The sequence below is a fragment of the Mesocricetus auratus genome, unplaced genomic scaffold (assembly GCF_017639785.1).
Source record: "Mesocricetus auratus isolate SY011 unplaced genomic scaffold, BCM_Maur_2.0 Super-Scaffold_100011, whole genome shotgun sequence".
In the NCBI taxonomy this organism is placed as follows: Eukaryota; Metazoa; Chordata; class Mammalia; order Rodentia; family Cricetidae; genus Mesocricetus; species Mesocricetus auratus.
This window is the reverse complement of record NW_024429195.1, coordinates 37,040,643-37,059,090: the sequence shown is the minus strand read 5'-3', so window position 1 is coordinate 37,059,090 and position 18,448 is coordinate 37,040,643. Positions and strand designations below refer to the sequence as shown.

Below are 18,448 nucleotides of genomic sequence, written 5' to 3'. Positions count from 1 at the left end.
TTATTTCAATGTTCCCAATGATTATTTTTACATATGTGATTTTTCCTGAGGGCTAACTATTCGTGTTATAAATAACTGAGTTAAAATATTAAAAATTCTTTAGTGATAACCAGATGATACAACCCAGGGTTGTTCATACACACAAATATGTATGTGCACATATGTACGCTTCATTATATATCTTTTAAAAAATAAACAATTGCTGTAGCATAAAATTGGTGAGGATTTTGGTAACTTTGGTCATAAAATAATGCATGTACACACACACAGACACACACGCACTTGAATTAAAAGCAGTTCTTGGGTGAGTATTATGTATTTTATCACAAGCATTCCATTTTACTATAAACCAATTAAGAAACAACCCTCTCCCATTCTACAGCAATCTGTCATTTGGACAAAATGTATAGGATCTTCACCCAGTGTACTTTAAGAGTCAGAGCAGCACAGGGTTGAACGTGGAAAGGAACTCCCAGGCAAGACTTTCACAGAGCAAAATTGTAGGAATGAGGACAGAGTAATAAGGTAGAAGATAGTCTGAACAATGCTAGTAGGTAAGAGTGAAACTACTGTGAGAGCGTGTGCTGGCTGAGAAATGACTTCAATTCACTCTCATTTCTCCAGGCTCAATTTAAAGTAAATGTATTTATAAAGAAGTGATGATAGTTGCTAATTCATAGAAAGGAGTGGAATGTTTCATAAATGTAATTTTTCTTAATTTAAATAGCTCTGTCATGAGAAACATACTTGTCAAGAAATTCTGCAGTTCCACAGCAGAGTCGAGAGTAGGCGTGTTTAAAATGCACCTGCTCTTCACACTGCCACGCTCTCTGTTCCAATCATATAGCTATGTTCAGGAGCAAAACTTGATAAATGGGTTTCACATTTGTGATACTGCACTACTTTTGAAATTGAAGCCCATTTCAACCAAAATGTGTTTAATATGATGTTTGTTTTTTTTCACAGAATGTTTGGAGTCTTTGTGACTGAAGAAATCATCTCCATTTGGATAGGAAAATGAATCAAGTTTCAGACTTATGGCTAAATTTCCATTTCTAGTTTTCTAACAAGACATTTCACATTGTTTAAATATTTGTAATTAACTACATCGAGTTATTAAGGTTAAGTTCATCATTACAATGGAAAACTTGAATCATGATTAAACTACAGGAAAGTTAACTTACAGCTTATAAAGACTGTAGCAAAGAGAGCAGGGAGAACTTGCAACATTATTGTTAGCACAGCATATTCTCAAGAAGTTTTGAGCTAATCGTTATCACTGTATCTTCAGGCCAGAATAATTTCCTTTTCAATAACTTTGTGAATACTGAAAACTTATGAAAATAACTATATCATCCTTAATTTTCATTTTCTGAATTCATTTGCATTTTTTAGTTTTAGAAGTCAAAGGATATAAGAACACAATATACATGTTCAAGATGTGTTGATTTTCTGTATTTGGAACATGTCATTATCTTCTCTAAGAGTAGAAAGGTATATATAACAAAAAATTATATGTGAAAAATGTCAATTTAATTTTCTTCTACCCACTAAGAAGTTTGTCTTGCTTCTCAAAAACTATTGCTAAATTGACCATAGTTGTATCTTAAGTGTCTGTACAATAACATAAAAATGTGTCAGGAATTCCAAAGAGGAGTTTGAGGAGAAAATCTAATGTGGGATTTTTTTGTATTGGCACTCAATTATCTAAGGTTGTTAAAGAAATCATGTATTTCATGCAATTATATCTTCCCACCATCATCCCACGCAAAAGAACTAAATTAAAAAAACATCAAAAATGTGTGAAAAATGTTCCTACTCTCTGAAATAGTGAGTTCTAATTATAACAGTGTTAATAATTCCACAGAGGCATCACCTTTTGTAACTACTGTGATGAGAAAAAGCACAAGGATACTTCACTTTCAGAGCTACTTGTCTCTTTGCAAAATGAAGGGTCCTTGGGTCTGTTTTGCTCTTCCATGATATACAGTTGCTCTGCTTCCTCACAGCTTAAACACCAGCTCTCTGTCCTTACTCTAGACTGTTTCTAGTAGATACCATCTTTTCAACTGATCCTCGTTGTTGTTGTTAATGTGGTAAAAGTCTGGTTAACAGGAGTTAGCTTTGGGGATATGAACAGGCTATTTTATTGAGAACCTGAGAATATTTTAAAATGAATTAATCATCAAACCATGAACTCTCTGAGATCTCCTTATATAAATATCCAAGATTAAAGTCTGCATTCGTGACTGTGTACTAAATAGTTGAGTGTAATGCTACTTCATATCACAAATTAAATAATAGATTTTAGTTTTTATAATTCTGAATTTCTTTTCCCTTTCTCCTCCTTCCCTCCCTCCCCCTCCCTCCCTCCCTCCCTCCCTCTCTCTCCCTCTCCCTCTTTCTCTCTCTCTCTCTCTCTCTCTCTCTCTCTCTCTCTCTCTCTCTCTCTCTCTCTCTCTGCACACATGAGATTCCCTGCACAAAACCTTTAAAATATGCTCATGAGGAACAGTTCCTTTCATGATTCAACCACCCTGGCATGTCGAGAGGTACCCTCTGCTGCACGTTTCCCATCTTCTGACTCACGTTTTTCGACACCCTCTTCTATGATGTTCCTTGAATCTTGAAGGGGGTAACATAGATAGAAATGTCATTTCCATAGTGGCATAGCCATTGATTAGCTGCATGAGCTTCAGCAAATATCACCCCACATACGTTAGTTTCAATAAAGCTAATGAAACTTATTGGATCACACACTATAAGGCATGAAAGTATAGTTGTCTTTGAAGGGTAAAATGAGAGTAGGATGGAGAGCATAAGAGAAGAGAATGGGAGAAAAAATGATTCAAATTCATTATACACATGTGTAAAATTGTCAAAAACTAAAAGAAGCAATAAATAGCCTGTTACTTCCAGATACTTAAACAAATTAGCAATTAGTAATATTTGCACGAAATATTGTATGTGAATTGTTTGTTAACTTGAATTATTGTAGAATGTGGTAGAATACCCTTTGACCTTCTGGAGTTTGATCTTATTGTAAGAAACTATAAATACAGGAGTAAGGTAAACATGATGTTTAGAAATGGAACCTGACAAGTGACAGGATAGGAAAATGTATTCTAGGATTCATGATGAAGAGTCCATGATCACATGGACCTTACATGAAGACAAATTAAGAACACACACACACACACACACACACACACACACACACACACACACACACACACACATACAATTTCTTAGTTTGCTGTATTCTATGGATACCAGGTCTATTATTCTAGAACATAGATTTCTTAATCTTGGATCGAAGTTATAAGGACAAATAAATTTCTGATTATTCAGTCTGTGGCACTGCATTATAAGAAATATAAAATGGAATTACAGGAACAAAATAATTTTGAATTATATAAGAAGCACTGTCAGGATTTTCTAAGGGCCCCAAACAGTCTCAACCATGTGAAGTCATTCTGAAAAGTACAGAGATCAGATAATATATATTATCTTTTACTTATATTCCAAATGGACTGCCACCTAAGAGGTTTAAAAACTGTGCATTAGAGCAAAAAAAAGAGAAATAAACAACGAAAACGAGGGAAAGAGGCATCAGGAATTCAGATAACACTTATGGGTATTTGTAAAGCCTGGGAGTCAAGGGGATGCTGGGACATTAGAAGTCTTACTGGTTCAGCAGAATACTTAGGCCAGCAGTTTTCTTAAAAGATCTGCATGGACTTTGTAAGAGGGTTTTGCAGCTGAATGATTGAAGGAGGCTGACTTGGTGTCCCCTTGTTTTTTTTCCCCCCTCTGTTATTATGGTTGGGGTTTTTCTCTAACATTTTAAAAAAGAAAGAGGATTTTTGAGGATAAACTCTTAACAAAGTCTTCTGTGAGTAATAAGGCTGAGTTTTGGGGGAAAGATGGTGGTTTGGTTTGATGAAAATGATGTTTGCAAGGCTACTGAGGTATCCATATTCTGCATTAGTGATTTCTTATGCTGATCCCATGTTGAAGTGGTATTTTGGACATATTAAATTAAAAGATATAAATTACAGTTGCTTTTTTTGTAAGTTTTCCTAGAATGGCTATCAAAGTTTTAGTTAGTACCAGGTGTGGTGGCACATGCAAAATGTAGGAGGCAGAGGCAGGTGGAACTTTATGAGTCTGAGACCAGCTTGGTCTACATGGCAAGTTCCAGGCCAGCCAAGGCTATATAGTGAGACTGTATCTCAATTAACAAACAAACAAATAAATAAGAAAGAAAGAAATTCAAACTTAAAAATGCGCATATTTTGTGTTTGTGTCAGTGCATGTAATTGCAGGTGCCCACACAGACCAGAAGAGGGCATCAGATGCCCTGAGGTGGGAGTTCCATGCAGTTATGAGACACCCAATATGGATGCTGGGACTCAAACCCAGGTCCTTTGCAAGAATACAGCATGTTCTTAACTCCTGGGCCATTTTCCAATCCCCACATTTTCTTGATTATTTTGCTTTCTCTTTCTCCTTATTTTTGTTCCTTTATCCCTTTACCTTTTTGTGTTCATTCTTACTCAATTTCAAAATACTAAGCATTTTATCATATTTCTTCCTGATATTTGACAGAGAGTAATACAGTACCCTGATCTAGGAAAGTCTATGACTCTCTTATCAAAAATGGAACTCAGTGTTCTTTAATATCAAACACAAGAGGTTCTTAATCCTAAGGAAATCTGTTACAAGTATAGTAACACAAATTAAGAATCATGAAGAGAGCTATATAGGATTACCTATAACCATGGTAATTTGATATACAAAAGAAAAATTTCAAACATGCCACGCTCTGATAGGTAGATATATTTATTTGAATTTAACATATATGGATGTCATTCTTTTGGATGAAAAGTATTTAATGAATTAGGTGTGATTATATAGGTTAAGAATCCAACTCTGGGAAACAGAACCTTCATTCAATGGCTGATGGAAGCAGAGGCAGACTCCCACAGCTAAGCACTGAGCTGGACTCAAGAAATCCAGTGACAGGGAGGGAGGACTGATGACCAAAGGGATAAAGACTGGGCTGGTTTAACCCCCAGAAAGAGCTGACCTGACAAGGGTTAGCCCTTGAATACCAGACTGATGCCTGAGAATCCAGCATGGGACTGATCAAGACCCCCTGAAGACAGGTGTCAGTGAGGAGGCCTAGGTAATCTATTGAGACTTGGGTAGTAGATCAGTATTTATCCAGGGTATATAAATGGACTTCTGACTCCCATCTAACAATGAGAGATGCACTCTCACATTGAACTCTTGGGGGGAGTGTCAAAGCCCTGCTCTGGATGAAATGACAGGCTATGGACACCCCCATGGAAGGCCTCAACCTCCCTGGAGAAATGAGGGGATATTGTGGGATATTTTGGGGTTGGTGGGATGGCACGGAAGGAGGGGAGGGAAACTGAGAGTGACCTGGAATTGACATGTGAAGCAACCTTGTTTCTAATTTAAATTTAAATTTAAAAGTAATATATATATATATATATATTATGAATCCAACTCTGGAATTCTCCCCAATTGATAAGCAAAGGGGTCAAGACTGGGCTGGTTTAACCCACAGATACAGCTGACCTGACCAAGTGGGAGCTCTTGGACCCCAGACTGATGGCTGGGAAGCCAGCATGGGACTGATATAACCCTCCTGAATGTGGGTGTCAGTGAGGAGGTCTAGGCAATCTATGGGGCCTTGTGTAGTATTTATCCCTGGAGTACAAATGGACTTTGGGTGCCCATCCCACAATCAGGGATACTCTGTTAACCTGGACTCTTGTAGGAGGGCCTAGGCCCTGCCCTGAATGAAATGTAAGACTCTGGAGTTCCTCCATGGATCAGAGTGGGGATTGGGTGGGGGGCTGTGGGCCTGGTGGTGGGGACAGGGGATGAGTGGAGGGAGAGGGAACTGGGATTGACATGTGAAGCAAGCTTGTTTCTAATTTAATTTTTAATAATGAAAGAAAATAAAGAGTCTAACTCAGGACTTGAATCTTGAATTTTGATTTCCACTTTAATGATTGTTCTTTTCTATCCCATTGCTTTTTCTTCTAGATTTTTTTGTATTTAAATTAGAAACAATCTTATTTTACATATATAACCCAATTCACTCTCTCTTCCATCCTCCCATGTCTCCACAAACCCCCATCCCCTCCTACTTCTACTTCTCACAGAGAATGAGGCCTTCCATTGGGGATCATCAAAGTCTGTCACATCATTTGGGACAGGGCCTAGACCCTCCCTCATGTTTCTAGACTGAAAGTGTCCCTCTCTCATTTCATTTATTTATTTATTTTTTATGAGACAGGGTTTCTCTGTATTGTTTTGGAGGCTATCGGTCTAACCCAGCCTCCAACAACAGAGATCTGCCCGCCTCTGCCTCCCGAGTGCTGGGATTAAAGGCGTGTGCCACCACTGCCAGGCTCCTTTATTTTTAATCTTTACAACTAACTTTATCTTATAAAAATCATACATGAATAGTGCACAGCAACAGCAAAAGACAGAGAATTGTATATTTCTAATATGTAACCTCAGCAAGACCCACAGAGACACTAGTGAACTTCATAAGGATGACAAAGTTGACACCACACAGTCAGCATCTCACTGCTTTGCTCTGTCCTTCTACTTTATATTCTCAGAAGAAAGTTCACATTTTTATTCCTGAAATTTATATACATCTGTCTGTCATCTTCATTAAAATAAAGACAAGATTAGTACAAAATATTTGTTTAGAATGACAACATAAAGTATGATGCATATTAAAGTATCAGAGATTTAATGACCTGTCTTCTGAGATCTTTTTAACCATGTTACCACAGATATTTAAAAGCCAATGAATGACTCTTAGCTTTCACAATCCTAGACCACTAGCTTTCTTCCAGTAATCCAGTAACTAGGGGAAAAAAGATCAGGCATATTTTATTTCATGGATCATGTACATTGCTTTTGAGTTTTGATGACTCACATATACTTCATTCATAAAACAAATTTTTCCTGGTAATGAATTGTAGGGCTATCAATACCAAAGCTACAACTACAGAGAGCTTTAGCAACATGTATGTGAAACTGAGAATACACACACCAATTTTTATCAGCCCAAAACAGGGAAAACTATTACTTCTGGAAAATTCAGGAAATGTTTCATACATGATATAAAATGTAATTGGGTGATGAAAGACATTAGTTTGCTAAGAAAAGGAATTTTTAAAAAGAATTTCAATTTGTGATAAAGCTTGAGAGCTTTAGCTGTGCATAAAGGATCAGTGTCTTGGTTCTGTCAGAACATGACACTGTAGAGTCAGGTGCTCCTGGGGATGCCTAGAAGCTGCACGCACTGAAGCCTAGACAGACAACAAGCAGAAGGCAGCAACCAGCGTGACATTTTCTCCATATGTCCACACACTAGCTGAGGCAAGGATGGAGACTGGGTCTGACACTCAGATGTCAGATGATGAATTTGTCTTTTAAGTCTAGAATCATGGCTTCCTATATTACTTCTATATATTCATTTAGGAATAAATAACTTGAAATGATAAAATATCTTATTTTATAATTGTTACAGTGATGTTAGAGATTATATAAGACAAAACCTTGAAATATTATTTATGAATTAGCAATATCAAACTATCTGAATGATGACACATGGAGAGACTCTTGTAAGTAAAGTACTTGTCCTTAATTTCATTGAAGGTTCAAATTACACACACAATGACCCTGCAAGCAACAAAGAAAGAATATACCTTTGCATTAAATTAGCTTGTTCTATGCATGAATTGATACAGCACAATTTTATCATGACAATAATAGATTGTTTTCAGTTGTAAAGAAATTTATGTCTAGATACTATTATCCACAAGTACCACTCTTTGTATTAGTGGTTAAGGTAAAAATGTTAAAGTGAGTCTGTTGTCACTCATTGAAAACTGAAGAACAATCATAATAATATATAGAAGTACCTGCCCTGTGTGGCTCCATCAGGCCCCAGTTCATGTGTACAGTCAAGGAAAGTCACCTGTAAGCTTTAGTATTAAAAGTAAAATTTGATAATATTTTAAATCTTGTCTGGAATTTAGTTTAAACTCCATTTATGCAAAATTATTTCAGACACATGGCTGGGATTACCACTAAATTTATTTACTATCCACTGATTCAGGTTCACAGTCAAATGAGACTATAAGGTATAGAGTTGTCTTTAGTAGCTAGAGAGATGGCTCAGTGGTTAAGAGTACTGTGTGCCATTTTAGTCTCCTCTATTGAGAATTCTCTATTTAGTTCTGTAACCCACTTTTTAATTGGAACCTTTGGTGTTTTGGAGACTAGCTTCCTGAGTTCTTTGTAAATTTTGGAGATCAGCCCTCTGTCAGATGTGGGGTTAGTGAATATCTCTTTCCATTCTGTGGGCTGCCTTTTTGTTTTGTTGAACAGAAGCTTCTCAGTTTCAGGAGGTACCATTTGTTAATTGTCGATATCAATGTCTGTGCTACTGATGTTATGTTCAGGAAGCAGACCCCTTTAACAATTTGTTCACAGGTACCTCCCACTTTCTCTTCTAAGAGGTTCATTGTGGCTGGATTTATGTTGAGGTCTTTGATCCATTTGGACTTAACTTTTGTACAAGGATATAGACATGGATCTATCTGCAGTCTTCTGCATGCTAATATCCAGTTATGCCAGCACCATTTGTTGAATATGCTGTCTTTTTTTCCAATGTATAATTTTAGCTTCTTTGTGAAAAATCAAGTGTTCATAGATCTGGGGGTTAGTATCAGGGTTTAAAATGGTTGAGAGACACTTGAGAAAGTACACAACATCCTTAGCCATCAAGAAAATGCAAATCAAAACAACTCTGAGATACCACCTCACTCCTATCAGAATGGCTTAAATCAAAAACACCAATGACAATTTACGCTGTAGAGGCTGTGGTGGAGAGAGAGGAACACTCATCTACTGCTGGTGGGAATGCCAACTCACACAGCCACTTTGGAAATCAGTATGGAGATTCCTCAGAAAAATGAGAATCAATCTACCACAAGACCCAGCAATTCCCCTCTTAGGCATTTACCCAGAGGATGCACATTTGTACAACAAGGACATCTATTCCACTATGTTTATAGCAACATTATTTTTAATAGCCAGAACCTGGAAGCAGCCTACATGTCCATCAACTGAAGAGTAGATAGAGAAAATGTGGTACATTTACACAATGGAGTACTACTCAGAGGATTAAAAAATGGAATCTTGAAATTTGCTAGCAAATGGAGGGCACTAGAAGAAATCATCCTGAGTGAGGTAACCCAATCACAAAAAGGCAAGCACAGTATATATTCACTCATATGTGGATTTTAGGCATGAAACAGGTGAGTGCCAGCCTACAATTCCATAGCCAGAGGATTTGGGAAACTAGGAGAACTCTAAGAGAGATATGAGTGGTATTCCAGAGAAGAGGAACAGGACAGAATTGTCTGAGGGGACTGAGAGCAAAGAGGGAAGAGTGAGGAACTTGAGAGAAAGAGAGGGGGTGAAGAGGCTGGGAGAAGAGGATATGGGGGAGCAGGTTAAGTTGAGTTGGGGGAAGAATGGAAGAGAGCGGGATGAGAGATACCATAATAGAAGGAGCCATTATAGGTTTCAAGAGAGATCTGACACTAGGGAGATGTCCAGAAGCATCCAAGGATGACACCAACTGGCAATCTAACCAATAATGGAGAGGCTACCTTAAATGCCAGTCCCTGATAACATGATTGACAACTTCCTTGTGTGCCATCCTAGAGCCTTCATCCAGTTGCTGAAGGAAGCAGAGGCAGAAACCCACAGCTAAACCCTGAACTGAACTCCTGGAACCCATTTGCAGAGAGGGAAGAGTGATGAGCAAAGGGTATAAGATTTGGCGGGTGAAACCCAAAGAAACAGGTGACCTGAACAAGGGGGACACCCAGACTGATAACAGAGGCCAGCATGGGACTAATCCAGAACCTCTGAATGAATGTGGGTGTCAGTGAGGGGGCCTCAGCATTCTTTGATGCCTCGGGCAATAGATCAGCATTTAGCCCTGTCTTCCAGATAGACTTTGGGAGCCCATTCCATGTGGAGGGATGCTGTCTCCATCTGGACACATAGGGGAGGGCCTAGGCCCTGCCCGCGATCATATGCCAGACTTTCGAGATCCCCCATGAAGGGCCTAGCTTACTTGGAGAGTGGAGTGGGATTTGGGGGAGGTTTGAAGAGGAGAGGGAGCTGGGATTGACATGTGAAGCAAACTTGTTTCTAACTTAAATTAAATTAAAAAAAGAGGAAAAAAAGAGTATTGTGTGCTTTTACAGACGAGTTGCATTTGGTACCCAGCATCCATCCCACTGGGAGGCTCAAGCTTACCCGTAACTCGATTTCCAAGGATTCAGCACTATCTTCTACCCCTCAAAGGTACCTGAACACATGTTTTAGAGGTGGCATACAAATTACCCCCAAGCACACATGTACAAATGAAAAACAATTTAAATCTTCAAAAGCAATTATTATCTGCATAACCATGACTGGAGTAACTGCCCTTTAGATGCACTAGAAAAGTTGTATAATTTATCACACTATTACCCATTCCTCATCCTAATGTGCTATGACATGTTATCTTTGACATTTTCAACAAACAAGTGAAAGTTGGAAGTACTAACCATCATCTACTTATTGTTATAACTGTGAAGATATAGTTATTTAATTTAATGTTTATACTTATACTTATTATCACCTCAACTACTGGGAAGTATATTCACAAATAATACTTCTTAAGTCATAGAAATTACTCTATAATATTAATGCACCATCACATTTGCCAATAGAAATGGATAGCAGTTGTGACTTACATGATCTGTTGTAGTAATCTAATGAGCCATTTCACACAGAAGCATGCGATAGTTGCCATTGGCAATTTCAAGATTTCCTTTAGAATGCCTTTCTAGAACTGTTTTTCACAAATCCACCTGTTCCATTAGCTGGCACTTACAGTGTACTCATTGTCTCTTTCCAAACACTAGGTATATGGAAGTGAAAATGTATTCTTTATTTAAGAAATACTATTTTTAATAAAAAGGGTCACATTTTTTATCTTATCGATTTCATGTCTTGAACCATTTTTGACAATTACTATGTATTTTTGTGGAATTAAATAGGCACTATGGTGACCAGACAAGCAATACTGTTAAGTATACCTGATACACCAGCCTCTTCTCAGGAAACAGAGTGTTATCAAAACAATTTATCTGAATTCATAGTTAGCTGGAAATAAGGACCTTGCTACTTTAAATCAAATGGGAAGAAGTAAATTAAGGTGTTCACTAGAATTTCCAAAATAATCTGTCAGGCTTCAGTGCTATGCACAACTTCTAGGAGAAAAAAATGGAGCAGAGAATGTGTACTTTAATACAAAGTGGCTAACATTTAGAACATTTCTAGCACTGCAGGAAATAATTTTCAATTAATCACATCACCTCTATATCCATTGATAGTCTTTTAAGTTTTCCAATTGAAATTGCTCAGATTTGAAAGATCTCTTAGTCTAGGAATTCTGAAGTTCTACTTTTAAATATATAATATATAAATATATAAAATATAGCATATATAAAATCATAAAGAGATTAATATTTAATACAATACTAAAATATCTAACATTCATTAATATACCTGAAAGTAGAATAAGATTCTGTGCAATACTGAAGGAATACTTCTACACCCATAATATAAAATGATTCTGTTTTCCATTTCTAGTCTCTTACCAAAGAAAGGTTGAATTACAATATTGCTCTGGCAATCTATAGGATTATTGGGGCTATGAATCTAAAAATAGTTTAGTGATTTGCTATGCTCTTATAAATGCAATGATACAGTTAACTTATATTTTTATGTCATTGAATAAAATCTGAGAAACCACTCATACAATGAAATCAGTTGCTACTGACAAGAAATTCCATTTAGGACAGTTCTGCAGAAGGGTGATCCACTATTATGGTGTCTGTAGTGTGGCAGTGCACACTAAGGCCAGTAATCAATCCAGACACTTCAGGTAAAGTCATTCCCACTACAAAATCCCCTCACAGGAATGAGCATCTTAACTCTGTGATGGCTCATCCCAGCATTCCCTAGTCATTCACATTCCCCACATTCTCCTGGTTGCTCTTCCATGAGCTCCATGGTCTTCTTCTTCTTCAGGGAGCTACACATCCAACACTTAATCTTTATTTTATTAAATAAACATCTCTGTTATCTTGTCACCCACAGTGTGTGCTTGGTCTGTTCCTACCCTGAACTTTAAAGCTGTAAATTGGTGTGGTTTTTTTTTGGTGTGTGTGTTTGTGTGTGTGTGTGTGTGTGTGTGTGTGTGATAGATAGATAGATACAGAGAGAGAGAGAGAGAGAGAGAGAGAGAGAGAGAGAGAGAGACAGAGAGACAGAGAGACAGAGAGACAGAGAGAGAGAGCAGAGAGAGAGAGAGCTGGGGTGGGTGGTGTTTGGGATGAAACTCAGGGTCACGCATATGCCAGGCAATCTTTGCACAATAGAGCTATGTTGCACCTTCTTTTCCTCTTCAGCTTATTCTGGTCTACTATATCTAAATGCTATGCAATCTCTAATTTCCAATGCTGTCTCCTTCAGAAAGTTTTCCTGATCTTTTAGTTAGACATAGTTCTTGTGTAAACTATATGGGACAAAACCCAACCTGTGTATCCTTGGCAATGTTTTCCTGCTTCATAAATAACTGACTGCAATGAGAATAGTTGTGCTCAAATTTACACTTTAAAATGTTTATTTGACGTCATCTTGTAGGGAGAGCTTCATCCTGTCACAGGACATAACACAATTTATCTCTTTTGCCTATGACCTTTAATATTCAGGGTGCATTACTGTCTTCTGTAAAATTCTCAGTCACCATTTTTAAAATTCTGAAAAATGATGAAATAACAAAAACGCAAAAGCTGTCCAGTTCCCTCTTTTCACCCCATGTGGCTACCAAAGAGTTTTGATGTTTTATTTTATATTTTGATTGTTTTACAACCTCTATAGTTAATTACTTTCATTTCCAGTAATTTGTCAGTATGTATCCTCAGCCCCCTTGCAGTTTACTAGATATCTAATCTTAATATGTGGATTTCTACAGTGAAATGTCAGGAAATATAAAGCACATATTGCATATTATCTGCAAAGTATTAACCAACTAAAATACACAGTAATGGGTGTTTGTCCTTAAAGGAAGAGAAAAACTTCTGACAATAATCTTTGATCCAGGTTCACTCCAGATTAACCTTTTATTTCCCTAACATTCTTTTTGAGAAAAATGATAACAATAAAGATAGGGTTAATAATATTACTCCAGTATGTCTTATGATTCATCACTCCATGCTCATTTTGTGCATTTTATGATATAACATCATGCTAAGTGCAATGATTGTTAACTTACTAGTCACCTCACCCTATGCCTGCTTTAGGTATTTATATGAGCAGAGCCATGGCTTATCACCTCTTTACAGGATAAGTTCTGTCATTTCCACCTGACACATAAGGGTGTTGAGATACAGGGATTGCTAAATCCTTCACCATGTGCTACATAATTAGCATGTTTCAGAGGTGGAAATCAAACACCAGTGCATCCAACCCCATTCCACAGCCTTTCCAGAATGACGACCAAAACCAGACATCCATTATTTTTACTGCATGAGTCTCATATAAGGACATGGTTTTTGGATCTTATTTGACTTCTAGCCTAGAAGCTTCCCAGACAGCTAAATGATCAATGACATCTGCCTACTGCCTCTGGATGTTCTAACTTCTCAATTTCAAGTCCAACTATCCAAAGATCACTCTGTTCTATTTCTTTTCCTTCAACTGCATAGCATCCACTACAAAATAAGGCTTCCTTTTCTCCATAAAAAGAAGATAACACACACACACACACACACACACACACACACACACACACACACCAGAGTCCCTCATTTTCATGTGCTATATTTACAGAAACTTGAAGGCTCATCAATCAAACTACTTTCCCCAGAGCCCTTTTATTTTCCTTCTCCCTAAGGTCATCTGATTGTCAGAGAAGACCATTCTCACTAGTGTTCCTAATCCAGTGTGTTCTCTGACAGTGTGCTCTCATAGTGCATGGCTTTGATTCAGATAGCAGATTTAAATTTCCAAAGGCCACACTGATTAAGTCATACTCAAACTTTTGAATTTTGAATTCTTCCCATACATTTAGTTTTCTCTCCATCATATATGGTTTAGGCTCAGTTTTTGTTTAATTTGTTTTTGAGGGGATAGAATACATATTTGTATGGCTACATATGACATATGTACCTGAATATGTGCATATATACACATGTGTGTGCATTCATGCTATGAAACAATCTATATATAATGGAAATATGTATTTCTCTCATTGTTTAATAAAGAGATGACTTTCCAATCGTGGGACAGACAGAGATTGGGTGGAATATCCAGACTAAGATGACACTGGGAAGAAGGGCAGAGTTTGAGGAGTCAACAGGAGATACCATGAGACACAAAGCAAAAAGGATGGGAAGTACATACATGAGGTAAATGATTAATACATAGATTAATAGAAATATGTTAATGTATGTTAGAAGAGCAAGCTGAAAACAAGTCTAAGCTATCAGCTGAGAATTTGTAATTAATATTAAGTCTCTGTATAGTTGTTTGAGGAGTAGCTGGCAGGACAGAAAAATGTGCCTACACATGCATGTAGGAAAAAGTCTAATAGTAAACATCTTTCTCTGTTTCTTTCTACATATTTTAAAAAATGTTTTGAGCCAGGGCCTTTCCCTCTACTTGGAGCTCATCTATCTGCTAGGCTGCATGTGGAATGATTTCTGGGAATCTTCTTGTCTCTGCCCTCCATGGCATTCTTACAATGCTGCGGTTATAGACACATGACCTCGATGCTGGGGATAAAACTCAGGACCTCTCCTCACACTTTGCAGCAAGCACTACACCAAATGAACGATCTCTCTAGCCCCAATCCTTGAGATTCCATTGTAGAAAATATATCTTCTAGTGTCAGGTTTACCACACTTACTCTTCACTTTGTACAGTCATACTACACCACAGAGCTCCTAGGTCTCCAGGGGATACTAAGCCCTAATGTCCCTCTTGGGTGAGCATTCTGTCTTCCAAAATTACTTAGTTCTATTTAATCCTGAAGCCCTCCTTGATTTCACCTGACTTTTTCGCATAGAGTAAACCTGCTGTGTGTTCCACTTTGCCCTCACTATTTATTTATCTCCAGCAAATCATTAAATGATTGCTTAGGATCACCCCCACCTCACCCCACACATGTTAATATGGAACACATTTGCTATTACAATTTTCACTTTGAATTTTTTATTAAAAATTAAAAAATCTACTATACTGCAGCTTTTTATTTTAGGTAAATATCATGGTAAAGGTGTTAAAATGAAGCAGAATGTGATAAAGATTGATTGCAGTAAAATTATAGCTCAGATCATTTCTATATCAAATTTAATTTTTCATGTAGATGTTTTCTAAATCCGTAATATTTAAACACAAACTCTCAAACCCTGTATATAAAATCAACTTGAGGCAAATATGAAAACTTTCCACTAGATGAGTATAAGTTGCATACAATGTCTGTATTTATATACTACCCTGATTTTGTTAACTAATTCATCTTGAAGCTAGCAGGGTCCTAATGTGAGCAGACAGATCTTGTAGCTGTTCAAACACTTTACCTCTTATTAATCTTTTCTTGTTGTTTGAAATGCCCATATCAGGAGCTAATGCACAATGGCCCAACTAAAATGAAAATGAGAATTCATTGTTAGAAGAAATGACACAAAGGGGAACAAAAACAAGAAAGAAAAAAACCACTAAAACCTTACCCACATCTGTCTGCCTCAGGCTAGAGTACCAAGGGGAAATCCCTTGCTTTAAAGTCAGGAACTCTGGTATATTCCTGTCAGAGCAAACACTGGAACACTTCTGTGCCCTATTCTCCTGACAACCCTCTGCTTAAGCTTCCGCTCTTATTTTTACGTTTATATCCTTTTGAAGTACCCAAAACTATTTTCTTTAAACAAAGACACTTGATGGTCTCATTTTAAAAGGGATGTCTAAGTTTGGTGATCTGGAAGTCCAGGTACTACATAAAACAAATATTTCAGCTAGGAAATGGAGCTGATCTGCAGACTCCCACCAATTCTACTAAATGAAATTTCCTCTAGTAAAAAGACTGTGTGCCTGTCTAAGTAGAACAGACCTGGGAACAATTATTTCCACCAAGTCTGTTCAGGACTGCCTACCTTAGCAGCAATTAAAGCCTCATCTAACGCTGTCCAGCCAATTGGGAAGAATGATACAGACTTCCTGTGTGGACTTGTCAGCCACATTTTCTAAAGAAATGATGTCATAAATTTCTTCTTTAATTTAAAACACAAGAAAATCAATTCTAGATATTGAATTTGCGATTATTAATCTACTGCTTCTAAATACAAGGAATACAAATGTTATCACAACTCACAATGCTTGTACAATCAGTTTCAGACACTAATGAATATTCTGGTTTTAAATTCTCATCTCATTGTTTTGTTTAAGGGAGGTTGAAGTAAGGAGGCAGGCATGTCATCAAGTTGATTTCAGTCTTGCAACAAAATAAAAACAAAGGATGTGTCATTTGTGACAATTTAAAACACATTGTTTTCCTTCGTGAGTTTTCTTAAACCAAGGAGTTATTTTATTTAAGGCAGCTTCTCAGTGGAGTAGTTGCAACGCATAGTAAGCAAGGAACTCAGAAAACCAAGAAAGTTGAATTGAAGACAAGGCAAATCAAATAAGTTTCCTGTAACTTCTGTTTCATCAGTAATAACCAGGAGAGGCATTTATCAGATCATTGGTTCTGATAGCCTGTCAATACGTTATGATTTCCAACCAGATACAGTCATTTATTTGAAGTCTTGTGGAAACCTTGCTTGCAGCAAACTCAATTACAATGTAGAGATGAGACCTATCATAGAGATACGGCATCAACTCCAGCCCATGTAAGGACAATAAGGCAGCATTCCATTTCACTTAGTGCAATTCATTCTCAAAGTTAGACATACACACATATACACTACCACCAATTAAACTAAAATCTACCCCCAAATTGCCTTCAGATGGAATGAGTATATGAACCATAAATGAAAGGTAAAGAAAAATTAAAGCAAAACAAAAACAGCCATCATTGGAGTAGATTGACCGACTATTTATTACATTTTAATTTACCTGAGCAAATGTCAGATTCTTATGATGTAACTTGAATTTTTTGCTTTGATCAATCTCTTCAATATTGTACTTGAAGTTCTAGCTACAGCAATAAGACAACAAAAGGAGATAAAGGGGATACAAATAGGAAAAGAAGAAGTCAAGCTTTCATTATTTGCAGATGATATGATAGTTTACATATGTGACCCAAAAAACTCCGCAAGGTTACTCCTAGAGCTGATAAACAGCTTCAGCAAAGTGGCAGGATACAAGGTAAACTCAAAAAATCAGTGGCCCTATTATATACAGATGATGAAGTGACTGAGAAAGAAATCAGAGAAACATCACCTTTTACAATAGCCAAAAACAGCATCAAATATCTGGGGATAATGTTAACCAAGGAAGTGAAAGACCTGTATATCAAAAACTTTGTGTCTTTGAAGAAAGAAATCAAAGAAGATACCAGAAAATGGAAAGATCTCCCATGCTCTTGGATTGGTAGGATCAACATAATAAAAATGGCAATCTTGCCAAAAGCAGTCTATAGATTCAATGCAATCCCTATCAAAATTCCATCACAATTCTTCAAGGACCTGGAAAGATCATTAATCAACTTTATATGGAAAAACAAAAGGCCCAGGATAGCCAAAACATCCCTATACAATAAAGGAACTTCAGGAGGCATCACCATACCTGATTTCAAGCTCTATTATAGAGCTATAGTCCTGAAAACAGCTTGGTATTGGCACAAAAATAGGCAGGTAGACCAATGGAACCGAATCGAAAGCCCTAATTTTAACCCACACACCTATGAACACCTGATTTTTGACAAAGAAGCTAAAACTGTACAGTGGAAAAAAGAAAGCATCTTCAACAAATGGTGCTGGCATAACTGGGTAATGGTATGCAGAAGACTGCAGATAGATCCATGTTTATCGCCTTGTACAAAACTTAAGTCCAAATGGATCAAAGATCTCAACATACATCCAGCCACACTGAAACTTTTAGAAGAGAAAGTGGGAGATACTCTTCAACGAGTTGGTACAGGAGACCACTTCCTAAACATAACACCAGTGGCACAGGCACTGAGATCAACAATTAACAAATGGGACCTTCTGAAACTAAAAAGCTTTTGTAAGGCAAAGGACACAATCAAAAA

General features: G+C 37.2%; 1 protein-coding gene across 11 annotated transcripts in view; it reads right to left on the bottom strand.

The window, feature by feature from the left end:
* Nlgn1 (neuroligin 1) overlaps positions 1–18,448 on the bottom strand; it is a 926,408-nt gene that overhangs the window by 217,794 nt on the left and 690,166 nt on the right. The gene's annotated exons all lie outside the window — the stretch shown is intronic.